The sequence below is a fragment of the Botryllus schlosseri genome, chromosome 4 (assembly GCF_051294905.1).
Source record: "Botryllus schlosseri isolate E-star chromosome 4, Bs_hap1, whole genome shotgun sequence".
In the NCBI taxonomy this organism is placed as follows: Eukaryota; Metazoa; Chordata; class Ascidiacea; order Stolidobranchia; family Styelidae; genus Botryllus; species Botryllus schlosseri.
In genome coordinates this window covers 14412748-14426430 of record NC_137239.1, presented here as the reverse complement: position 1 = coordinate 14426430, position 13683 = coordinate 14412748, and the positions used below count along the sequence as shown (strand labels likewise).

The following is a 13683-nucleotide window of genomic DNA, read 5'->3' as shown; positions in this document are numbered from 1 at the left end:
TGTCAACGCAGTTCCAACACACTCCTGACATGATGCCCGAACAGCCCCAGACACGATGTCCGAGTGTCAACGCAGTCCGAACACACCCCAAACACGATGTCCGAACGCCCCCCTCCCCCCAGACACGATGTCCGAGTGTCAACGCAGTCCGAACACACTCCTGACATGATGTCCGAACACCCCCAGACACGATGTCCGAGTGTCAACGCAGTCCGAACACACCCCAGACACGATGTCCGAACCCCCCCAGACACGATGTCCGAGTGTACACGCAGTCCGAACACACCCCAGACACGATGTCCGAACGCCCCTTCCCCCAGACACACCCCAGACATGATGTCCGAATACCCCCAAGACATCCTCCAGACACGATGTCTGAAATCGCCACTCCCCAGACATGATGTCAACGCAGTCCGAAGACACCCCAAACATGATTTTATGAACACACCCTAGACTTGATATTTGAACACAGGCTGGGGCATGATGTTCGAACACGATTTCCGATTGCATGGCAACGCAGTGCGGACACACCTGTCATGATATCCAAACACCCCCAGACATTTTGCCCAGAGTGTCAATGCAGTCCGAAGATACCCCAGACATGATAATACAATAAGAACAGTCATGTTCACAATAAGAACAGTCTCATGTTCACAATAAGAGCAGTCATGTTCACAATAAGAGCAGTCTCATGTTCACAATAAGAGCAGTGGTTGTATTCACAATAACATCAGTCGCAGCACACCATATCCCCCGGACACGATGCCCCGGCCTGTGTTCAAATATCAAGTCTAGGGTGTGTTCATAAAATCATGTTTGGGGTGTCTCCGGACTGCGTTGACACTCGGACATCATGTCTGGGGCGTGGCGAGTTCTGACATCGTGCCTTGAGGATGTCTGGGGGGTATTCGGACATCATGTCTGGGGTGTGTCTGGGGAAGGGGAGTTCGGACATCGTGTCTGGGGTGTGTTCGGACTGCGTGTACACTCGGACATCGTGTCTGGGGCGTGTCAGGGGGTGGGGTCGGACATCGTGTCTGGGGTGTGTTCGGACTGCGTTGACACTCGGACATCATGTCTGGGGCGTGGTGAGTTCGGACATCGTGTATGGAGGATGTCTGGGAGGTGTTCAGACATTATGTCTGGGGTGTGTCTGGGGAGGGGCGGCGTTCGGACATCGTGTCTGGGGGTGTTCGGACATCATGTCTGGGTTGTGTTCGGACTATGTTGCCACTCGGACATCGTGTCCGGGGGATATGGTGGTGCTGCGGCTGATGTTAGTGCGAATACAACGACTGCTCTTATTGTGAACATGAGACTGCTCTTATTGTGAACATGACTGCTCTTATTGTGAACATGAGACTGCTCTTATTGTGAACAGAATTGCTCTTATTGTGAACATAATCGAACCAACCCTGTAGCATAAATTGGGTCCTTCTCACATCTCGCATTGCTTCTCATGAAACCAATAAATGCTTCCCATGAACACGTGAAAATTTAAAAAATTGTATAAATTTATTGTGTTTCGCGGTTTTCTAAATTCACCTCTTAAATGACGTCATCTCATTTAATAATTCGGTTACGAAAGCATCAGTTGGTTTTTCATAACTAACAACTGATATTAAATCGGTCAATTCAAGTAATTACCGCTGTTCGCGCCAGGTGACGCTACTCGACAGATACGTACGTTTTATAAGTTTTACTCGTCGCGAGAAGACATCAAAGAGCAAAACTAGGCTTTCGCAAATATCTCTTGTATTGGATTTATCATAACGTGTATAAAACGCGTGTATTGCTTGACATGGATTCATATTATATTGTTTTGATGTCCCACTCAATGTATTAATGCATATACCAAGGCCGTACGCGATGCGAAATCATCAAATAGCTTATGTAACATGGATATCAGACTCGAGTCACGATTTTCGGATGACTCGACTCGACTCGAGTCATTTTCTCAAAATACGGAAATGACTCGACTCGACTCGAGTCAATCTGTGTATTGACTCGACTTGGACTCGAGTCATTGCGCATAACTCGAAGCAAGTCATTGACTCGAGATTCAGATGGCGAAGACCGACATTTCATTGTAATTTCGAAGCCAACACACTATTGGGATTTCGTTTGTTGGTACTGGTGCTTGAAAATGCGACCAGAAACTGCTAAAAGTGAGGAAAATTGATATATTATAAATGCGAACCATTCGATATCACTAAACAGAGTTAAAAAGTGGGTTTACGAAGACTTTAACTGGAAACTGAGCAGTCAACTAAATGACTTGGACTCGGACTCTAGTCATAATACCATGACTCGGACTCGATCCTTTGTTCGCTGACTTGGACTCGGACTTGACTCGGTGGGAATTGAAAATGACTCGACTTGACTCGAGTCAAAAATATAAAAGTGAGATTGACTTGTGACTCGGAGCCTTGTGACTTGGTTACAACCCTGTAATACGGCGATAGTTTTTACAAATCCAAGGTCACGGAGACGGAGTTATAGACATCATGCGAGAGGATGCATCATGACATCGTAAAAGCTGTCAGGATATAATATTAAAGCTAGTGTAGTGTTACCATACGTTCTCGACCGAAATACCATAAAATAGCACTGAACTAACGCTCAGGTGGGTATTTCGGGAGCGAAAGTTGACCTTTTTTAGTCAACCACCTGATAAAGTGAATGAAAAAACAGTATTTTGGGCGCTGAGCGTGAAAGTTGACCTTTTTTCAGTCAACCGACCACGAAGTGGAAAAAATTTACCATTTTTTCAGGATTTTCCAACGGTATTATAAGTTTGAAAATTTTGAAAAAGTGTCCTCCTTTCCCGATTCCGGAATACGGTATCCCTAAGCTAGTGGACCTTTGACGTGTCACAATTTTATGTAGAATATTTTAGAATATACTAAAGATAATCTGATATCAGAGCATGTGAGCGGTGTAGATTAATCTGGGTTTCTGATATAGTCGTGATAACGCCTATTGTTACTGTCATCGCCAAAGTCAAATTAAACCAGAATTAGATTTTCTTCAATTATTATTGGAACAGATCAATAACAACTTAAATATAATCATTATTGTTCCATAGTAATAGCATTGTTTCTTAACCGTTTTATCGATCGTACCCCTTGTGCTTTCAATAAGATTTCCCGTGCCCCCTGTCCATTTTCCACACAATTTCTGATGGTACCTATATAGAAATCACAAAGCCCATTGGTGTCCATTGGTGTTACAGCTGTGGAGCATACCACTACCTTAGTCACCACCGATATTAACATGGATAAAGACAACAATCAACACCCAGGATGTAACCAAATATACGTCACACGGGCCACAAAATGTCAATGGTTTCTATACAGACCTGATTAGATATTTATATACCAGACACAACGCAAACTACGGGCTTCTGATATATTACTATTTCCCACGGCAGTTTCATAGATTGTTGCTTCCGTAGGATTACCAAGTCACCGTTCCGAAACGCAAGTCTTTCTCTTCTTTTAACGTTTGACCCGACTCAACTCGAGTAATTTTTAGTTTATCACTTGAGTGGAAGCGAAGATAATGCCATCGAAAAATTTGGATTTGAATAAAATAGTATTTACGCTGAGCACAACTATAATAAATAAACAAAGAATCGGTCACCGTAAATACTATTTATTCAAATCCAAAGTTTTCGATGGCAATAACTTCGCTTCCACTCATGGTTGGAATTGAACCAAATTTGGTGAGCATCGTTTCTATAGACAGCCTAACACTTTCATGGGGTGAACAGAAAATTTTCAAATTTTCTATTATTTATTTTTATATAATAAATAGAAACTTTCTTCTCCTGTAGCAAAGCGGTTATGGCTGGAATTGAACCAAATTTTGTGTGTAGGCTTAAATTAGGTAACCTAACAATTTCATCAAGTAGCCAGTACGACTTGAGAAAAAAGTCATTTTTGAAGAGCCCTAATGGATATGCTCCGTTGTCGGCACGAAATAGTCCCGTTCTTGCAATCTGAGTAGACAGTAGTACAACTGCGACACGCGAAGGTATTTAATTCACCCTAATTTGAAATCGCGTGCGTCAGACATATTTTGTAGAGCTGTGTTGGATAGAATTGTGGTGTGCGCGTTCTGTATGTCATACATGTCCGTAAAATCGTAGCATACTACTGTAATATTCAAAATGAATTCGTTATCATGGGTGAGGCTCGGGTCGCCATAGATGCCACCTAAACTCAGATTTTGGTGGTAGTATGAAAAGCTGCTTTAACGTTATTAAACTGTTATGAATTCTCAAGTCAGATTGAGCTAAAGAGCAGAACACACAGTATCGTGAGTTCATTTGCTCTTCCCATATACTCGCGAGACCGAAAATGAGAAAACGAAAAAAGTATCATAAGGTAGCGAGCTCTAATGCGCTTACTCTCTTGCCTACTCTTCTTGGTCATTTGGGCCTTATTTTCTTAGACATAGGGCAAAAGCCTCAACACAAACATAGGTGAGTTTCCTCCCTTTCGACATACTGGAGCCTCCTAGACCTTTTCGTCAGCTCTCAAAATCGATTTCTTCCAGCAAGCATTTTTTTACTCGTGAAAAATACGTTGTATTTTGGATAGGAGTGCAGAACAGATTTTTGGACTTGGCTATCCAAGCACTAGTAGCGACGTTCTTGTACAAAACCCAACAACTTGTTAGGCCGAGAAGGGTTTTAGTGAAATAGTTGAAGTGAAAACGAGCGAAAATAATAGCCTTTTCAATGTGACACTACACTTGATAGCTTAAGATACATAGTAGCCAATTTGTAGCACATCTGAACAAATAAATGTTCATCTTCATTTTGCATAACAATTTTCGGTTAGTTTGTGCGAATGAAATCTATTTTACAAAAAAAAGTGCGAATGAAGCTCAAAAAGGTTGAAAAGCACTGGTCTATGGAATCAGGCACTCACCTTGGCCTAGGCCAGTGGTTCCCAACCTGTGGTACGCGTACCACTAGTGGTACGCGAATGTCTTCCTGGTGGTACGCGAGTTGATTCTGTTTTTTTTTCGGCCGAAGGGAGTTATTAGTTCGGGTGGGGTTGATTTTGAGTTTTTTGAAGCCGTCGTCGTGGGTGGGAGCAATTCCACCAATCACGGCCTACGGGTAAGAGATCTAGTCGTAAAGCATTGGGACCTAACCAAATTCCGTTTTAATATATTTGACCATACGAATTTCAAATGGACCCATTACGTGCGGACTACAGAAATAATATAGTGCGCCATAAAATTGGAAGTTTATTTTCTGTTTCGCTGCCTTCGGCAGCTCAACGCGGTGGAAACATTTTGACCGCCTTCGGCGCGCGTAACCTATATAGGTGGTGTGGTACGTGAGCACTGCATAGATCCTCGAAATGGTACGTGGGTGCAAAAAGGTTGGGAACCACTGGCATAGGCGATGTAAAGAAGAGGCATGCACACTGAATGAAAAGTAAATAAGATAGTATATAAAAAAGCAAGCGACAAGACTAAATGGGGTGGCATGTCACGGAAGGAGAGATCGATAGGTCAGGTCGTGGTCCGGTAATCTTGAGGATGGATTAGTAGGCCTACTTATTTAGTAGGCTAGTAATTGCTTGTATTTCGACTTGAATGTTGACATGCTTGTCGACTGTCGGATGGCCGGCGGGATACTGTTCCGCACATCAGGTCCGGTATATTTGATGGAGCGATGATCTTTTCGGTCGATCATTATTTGGACGACGTGGACGCGCGTGTATTGTAGGCCTACATGTGCGCTTTTGATTCCGAGGTTAGGAAGTCAACGAAATATTCGGGCCAATGGCCCCAGTGGAACTGACATAAACTTGGCGATTTCTAGTTTCCGCATATCTTCTATGTTTAGGACACCGAATCTCTTCAGCAGCGACTTGTTGGATGGACAACCAGGCCACTTTGGGTTCCTAGCTATGATACGGAGTACGTTATGTTGTAGTGTTTGCAGTGGCTTGAGTGCAGTTTTACTGGGAGCTCCCTAACAGAGGATGTCACATTGTAACTTCGATTGGATTAAGGATTTAAAGAGTATCAGTAGACCCAGGCTGGCATGAAGCGTCTAAGACTGTAGAATAGCTCGCACTTCGGTGATAATGTAGTGTCTAAGGACTGAATATGACTATTCCAGGACATGTCCGAGTCTCTGGAACATTAAATACAGCAGTCAACAGTAGTTCGCGAAGTAATGCTACAACGATGCATGTGTAGTCGTCGAATCGATGGGCAAGTGGCATTTCCGTTGTCATTGAAAAAGGTTTCTTCAAGACCCCACAAAATTTTTCTGTGTAGGCCTACTCCTCGGAAAGTTCATACAAAAAGAGTAATCTCCTCCTCAGTTCCGATAAGTCCAGAAGAGGACCATATGCTTTTGCTCTATATTTTTGAAAAGCGCGCGTCGATGTAAGGAATCCAGAAATTCTGCCAAACGCTGTGACGAAGCGGCCTATAGACTCCGCAGTCCGATACAACAACAATTCTACAGGTCTGCGACGAATTTCTTGCAAATCAGTGAGAACTTTGATCAGATGCGGATCGCTGACTTTCAGTACGTCGCGCATCACTGCTTCCACGTGATCGCGACAATTGCACGAGCTGATATCGTAGAAGCGTGTGTCACCGTTTCCTGTTTTGTTTTCGTACTTTTGGAACTTGAAACTTACTAGCCTTTCGATCCTTTCGAAAAAGGCTTTCACAGATGCCTCATCTCCAGCGTGAAGCAGGCAGAGCATGTCATATTCCTCTATGAATGGCTTGTAGTCTACTTTGTAATCTGGGTCGTCTGCCAATTTCAATATTTCGTCTTCGAAGACAAGCTGACCCTCTATTTCAGCAATCAAAGACCCGATTCGTTTGGTGCCGTTCTTCGGAGTCCAGTTGACTGTAAATCTCGCTTGGTAATCCAGGAAAAACACAATGCCAGTATGATGTACCCCGGTTAGTTGCTCAAACCAAGACCAATGGAATTTCTCACACTCTATAATCGCATTAATAACTGTGAACCAGTCCGAAGTATAGCGTCGCTGGTAAATTTTCTTTGGATTTTTCAGACTCGACATCGACATCGTTCTCACTTGGCTTTGCTGCATATAGTAGCTCGATAACAATGGACAACACCATGCCTATTGCCTACTACGAGAGTCAAATCAAGTTTTTACCAGGTACTTCCCCCTGTATGCATATGCAATGCATGCATACTGCATAGCGATGCTGCGTCCAACGTTCGGTGCATGAATTTTTTACCGACTTGAATGTGCAGAATTTAGTAACGCAGTCGATTGTACCACCGCATTGTTGCTATTAAAAGCGGCGAACATCGGCAGAGACCTCATTCAAAACGAAATAGATTTCGCATAACATATATATGATTAGCCGGTGTTTTACGAAGAGCCTAGCACGAAAGTGGGCCGTGATTCATGTCGGTCGATCACGAATCATAATAAGAAAGATCGACCTGGTGTAAATGGCCAATCGTCATTGACCATTTAATTCAATTTATTGCTAAAAATTTAAGCATTTCCATGCACCACAAGACTGCGATACAATGAAAGATAGAAAGGACTTGGAGTAGTCTTCGACATCAGACACCCACCTGGCCTAGGCGATATAAAAAGGAGGCATGCACACTTAATGAAAAGTAAAAGAAGATAATATAAAACAACAGGTGATAAAAAATGTGTCTTGTGCCGGAAGGCGAGATCGATATGTCAGGTCGTGGTCCGGTAAAATAGAGGGCTAACTAAAATTGATTCAGTAGAAATTGTTTGTATTTCGACTTGAATGTAGAGATGCTCGATGACTGACGAATAGCCGGCGAGATACGGTTCCACAAATCAGGTCAGGCATATTTGATAGAGCGATGGTCTTTTTTGTCTACCATATGGTACTTTGACGACGTGGACGCGCATGTGTCGTACTTACACACTATTGATACCGAGGTAAAGAAGTTATTGAAGTTGTCGGGGCAGTGGCCGCAGTGGAACTGATACATAAACTTGGCAATTTCAAGTTTCCGCATATCTTTCATGCTTATGACACCGACTCTTTTGAGCAGTGATTTGTTATGGAGACACATACCGGTTCCTTTTCGGTCCTGGCTATGATACGGATCCGACCACCATCATTGCCGTCTGTTTTTTATATATTTTGGTTGGATGAAAATATAAAAACTCTCTCTCTGAGACAGTGGTTCTCAACCTGTGTGGCGGGAAAGCATCAGAAGGGGGTCGTTAAGAAGCGGTCAACTGAAAAAAAATTCGCCCTCTACGCGATTTAGCTCCACTTCAGGCGTGCTGTTTCTCTCTATATCAGGCCTAGGCAAAGTGCGGCCCGCGGGCCAAATGCCGCCCGCGTAGCTATTCTGTGCGGCCCGCGAAAGGTTGCTTGAAATCGAACATATAAAACCTACATTAGATGTTGCTGCGTGGACTAACGCCATAGGATGTATAAGCTGAACCGGAAATCAGTTTACTATCAAGCCTGTTCATTAACATGCCACGATTACGCAGCCAATACGCAGGACCGTAACTGCCGCACCCCAAACCCCCCAATTTGGGGGGGGGGCGAGCTCGAAGAGGGCCCAAAATTATTTCGTGAATTAGCATAAATTATAGAGTATTTTTTTATAAATTTGGGCAACTTTTTCAAATTTTTTTCGCGCCAATTTGAAATCGTGTGCGTGTTTTAGTTTATAGTACGTTTAGGCGATTCTATATTTCTTGATATAGCAGACAGGAGGTCACGAAATAACATGTTGTGACGAAGTCATACCAACGGGTCCGCCCACCCGAATATGTTTTATTATTATTTACGGGCCCTACAGTTTCCAAGACACCTCAGTCAGGTCTACCGGTAAATCTCAAAACGTGAGCATGCAGAGAGGACAAGAAATTGATAGCAATATATATGCAATTTCCGATTGCATTGACCGATTTTATCATGAATTATTCAAGATTTTCGCGCTTCGCGCTGGCTCCCTAAACAGTACGGCCAACTTCGTTGAAAAAGCGAAAAACGAAATGGGGGGGGGGGTCGGTTCATCACCCTATGGGAACCCAAAGCCCAAGATTTGCGGGGGGATCTGACGAAGTGCTCTTTCGTCCCTGGCACCGGGTATACGCCCGAAGATTATTGCTGAGGGGTCCTACCTTTTCATCATCATTGGTTTATTAACAATTTTTATCAGTTCAATACACCACAAAATGCGATGCAATGAAAAGATAGGAAGGTGTCGAAGCGACTTGGAGTAGTCTATGGAAGCAGACACACACCCCACCCAGCTCTACCGGTAAGTCTTATTACCTGAGCAGAGAGAGAGGATAAAAATTGATAGCAATATATATGCAATTCCCGATCATATTGAATCAATTGATTAAATCATGAATTATTGAAATTTTTACGCGCTTCGCGCGTCTAGGCGAGAATTGGTGAATCACCCAGCGGACACCCAATGTAGATAACAAGTAGCGGCAAAGAGCGTAAAGCAAAAAGGGAGTCTGGGGGGCGAAGCCCCCTAGAAGTTCGATTTATCACCCTATGAGGGGCCCACGACCAACGTTTTGGGGGGGCTGACGAAGTGATGTTACGGCCCTGCCTATACGTACCTCACACGCCTAATCCAGATGCAAAGCAAAGTCAATGTAGCAAATTATGCCGTTACAATTGAAGTCACAAGAAGTCACCAAACCTTCTTTGTTGCCATTGTCACATTACATCACGACCGTATAACTGCCGCACCCCAAACCCCCCAATTGGGGGCGAGCTCGAAGGGCGCCCAAAATTATTTGGTGAATGAACATAGATTATAGAGTAATTTTGTGAAAACTTATGCAGCTTCTTTCAATTTTTTCTCGCGCCATGCGTGATTTAGATATCGGTGGTTTATAGAATTGGACATTTCGTCGTCAGTCACACGACTCACCAAGATATATGAAGTTTAGGCCAACACGGGATTCCGAGAAGGCACTGCAATTACAACTGCCGATCAAATTGCATAAGTAATTGGGTAAAAAGCTCGACAGCGAGAAAATCTTGGCCGAAAGGACTGCCCCTATATGTTGACCCAAAACCATATTGTCCAATTGTCCATAGGCAATGGTTGCTTGTGAAGAAATAGCAATTGGGAATCGTGTACATCTTTCAGTTTAGTAGGTACGCTTCGGCGATTGCAATATCTTTTCACATAGCGGACAGAAGGTCACGAAATAACAACATGTAACAACATGTAAGTAATTATTATAACAACGGGTCCTCCCGAATATTTCCAAGACAGCTTCTCACTCAGCTTTAGCGGTAAAACTGAGTAAGTGGGCTGAGAAAAGTTAACAAATATAGCAATATATATGGTATGACCAATATTATTGACCGATTGAATCATGAATCATGGAAAAATTCCGCGCTTCGCACGATTACGGCATAAAACGTTGCCATTTAATGTATAAAAGAAATCTTGCTCAGAAGTAGTGTTAAAAATGTGGATCCCGATGGGGTCTGGTCTGGGGGCGAGGCCCCCAGGAGTTTGGTTTATAACTCTATGGGGGCCCAAGACTAACGTTTGGAGGGGGCTGACGACGGGCTGTTCCGACCATCCCAAATACATTTTAACGTATTGATAGAAAAACGCGGATAGGGGTATGAAGAAAGTTCAAAATGTATCATGTTTAACATTGTTTCAAATGTGTTTCAAATAAATATTTTTTTGTAATTAACCGTCACTTTTCAATTCTCCAATATCAACACATCCACTGCTTTCTGCTTTCAATTTCGAAATAAAATCAATACGCTGGAGAATACAGCTAAAATTTCTGACTCGGCCCGTCAACCTATTTTCTGCTACTCATTTGGCCCGCGGAGAAAAATAATTGCCCACCCCTGCTCTATATAGATCGAATTTCATATTTTTGAATTCTCTCATCAACAGTCATAACCTTCCATGCCATCAAACAATCTGTTGGGGTTGCTAGCATCCCGGTTGGATTTTGTGATATGATGACGATAAGGAGGGCGCGAAATTTTTCACTATCATATAGGGGGCGTGTCTAAAAAGGTTGAGAACCACCGTTCTAAAGGCTCTCTCCCCTGATGTTCTAGTTTTGCAGCAGTGATGAGCGGACAGTGCTTTTTGAGACTCCGAATCCCTCCGACAACTTTAGTGCCTGAGGCAAACTCCCTCCGACTACGAAGAGCTCAATCTCAGACTCCGAGATACTCCGACGAATCTCGTCAAGTATCCGAAACAGTGGCAAGCATGGTACACTTGGTAATGTGTTTTACTAAATTAATGTGATAATATGGTTGGCTTTATAGTATTATCCACTCTCCAGTCCCCACGTGCAGTGCAGATGGCTGATTTTTATGCACTTGGCAATCATTTTTGCATGTTACCTGTCATATTACAACTTTACAAGGTGTCAACTGTCTGTGCTTTGGTTTGTTATCATAATCAAGAGTGTATCCTGGTCAGAGCTATCCAAAGATATCGGAGACAAAAGCTACAATACTCCGAAATTCTCCGAAAAAATATCTTTAGTAAATTCCGACTCCGCTCCGACTGTCACAAAATCGGCAAAACTCCGCTCCGAATCCACTCCTACTCCGCTCCGATGCTCATCACTGTTTTGCAGTGGCTTCAGTACGCAGCCCGCCAGCAGATGATGCCATATTGTAATTTGGATTGGAATAAATATATAGAGTGTATTAGAAGCACCCAGACTGACATGTAGTCTCTAAGGCTGTAGAGCAGTAGTAATCGGACCATATATAGTAGTCGAAACACCATAAATCCCAAGCAACAACGCATCCAGACCGACATGTAGTCTCTAAGGCTGTAGAGCAGTAGTAGTCGGACCATATAGTAGTAGAAACACCATAAATCCCAAGCAGCAACAACAACAACTTATTGTAGTTTTCGTGGAAGGAGAAATTCCCGTGTTATTGACTCTTATGATAGGCTAATCGCCACGAGTTACGTGATATTGCCGTAATAGTTCTTGGTATTCAATTGTCGTTTTCGCGGCCACCAGAGAAAAGCAAACGACCCTCTGGGGGTTGCGACCCTAGGTTGGAAACCCTTGTGTTAGAGATTGAAAAGAATTGGAAAAGTAAGTCGCTAAGTTTGAAACCGATCTATAAATTCAGCGACATATGACGGTATAATATAATCTAGCAAATACCGAGGTCGTCTTTCTTCCGAAAGAAACTCATCAGACCAAATAGAGTTAGTGGTTTAGGACGTCGCTATGCACCGAAGCTGCAATAGAACGCACGTACTCACAATAGGTCTAATATCAAAAATACAGGAGCAAGCTTCTCATTGAACTAAATTTCCAATTCCATGTTTTCAGTTGCATACCTTTGGATTGATTTTGCTGCAACGTTTGCGTGTCACTGTTCTGGGTGACTTTAGTGCTGGCGGCCGTCAATATGCAAATTTAATATTCGAGTTGACTCCCTAATTAATGAGAGGTTGGAAGTATTCTTGGAATTTTCTTCGAGATACGCGCGGTTCAATGCGTGTTGATTTTCGATTTTAATATAGTAGTGTCCTTTGTAATTTGAGCCACACAGTACAGATGGAAACAGCAGAAGAAATGATGCGCCCCATAAAGAAATACCCATTTGTAATCGTGTTCTCCTCATCACGAAGGAAATTTGTATCTCGTAGGTAGGCCTACGTTTGGGTGAATCCACTATCTTTCCACTATACTGAGAATCCGGATGGGATATCAAGAAATGCAGCAAAGGAGACTAATAACAATTGGCTCACCTAAAGATGCAGCACAGCATCAGTGGCGGCTCGTCCTATAGGGCAACTGGGGCATTGCCCACCTAAAATTCTGTTCAATAACAATTTAACCATTTATAGACGCACGCACAGCAATCAATATATACCGAGATCACAGCGAAACCCGCGTTCTTCTTGTGCGTTCGCTAACAAATACCTATATAGCAGGGGTTCTCAACTTCCGTTGTATGACGGGCCGCATTTCAACAGCAAATGAAGCTGCGGGCCGCAGAACATTATTACCTTGTATTTTGGGCTACTATTGAATCTGGGCTTCTGTAGCCTATCTACCAATCGTTTGCGGACATTTTTATGAATTCTAAAGCATTGATGGGCGGCGATCGTAAGTTTGCAGTTGCTGTATTTTTGTGAGAATAAGAATCTACCAGTGGCGCAAGTAACTCCCTTCATGGAGTGTGCATTGCATTCGTTACCAAGTCGTTATATGCACTTTCGAACTCTTCCACCAGAGAACCGAACTCTCTGTTTCAAAGCGTGAGCGAGCAAGCATTAAATTGCTGTCACTTTTTCGGTACTGAGGCAATTATCACTTTAAGCTCGCAAATATATGAGAAGAAGTCTGACGTTCGGCGTCATTTCTGAGCAAACCAATCAACTCTTATCCTTTCATTCCATAGTTACAAAAGTCAGCTTTATCAAGTTGATGTTTTTCGCTGGTCCCTCCCCATTTTTGCCCCGCAAGCATTTCGTCTGCAAATATGCCCACTCTGATAAATGTACCCGGATAATTAGCTCTGCAATGTATGTGGAGCCAGTGGATAAGTCCAATGCGAGGCTAGAGTAGTCTTCGCGGCAACGTGTTTCATAACATGCGGTAAAAGATCGACTGCCATTGCTGTTACTCATCTGGTCACGGTTGA

General features: G+C 43.1%; 1 protein-coding gene across 2 annotated transcripts in view; it reads left to right on the top strand.

Annotated features, from left to right (window-relative positions):
- Nucleotides 1-13683, top strand: part of LOC145438215 (uncharacterized) — a 171199-nt gene that overhangs the window by 135427 nt on the left and 22089 nt on the right. The window lies entirely within an intron of this gene.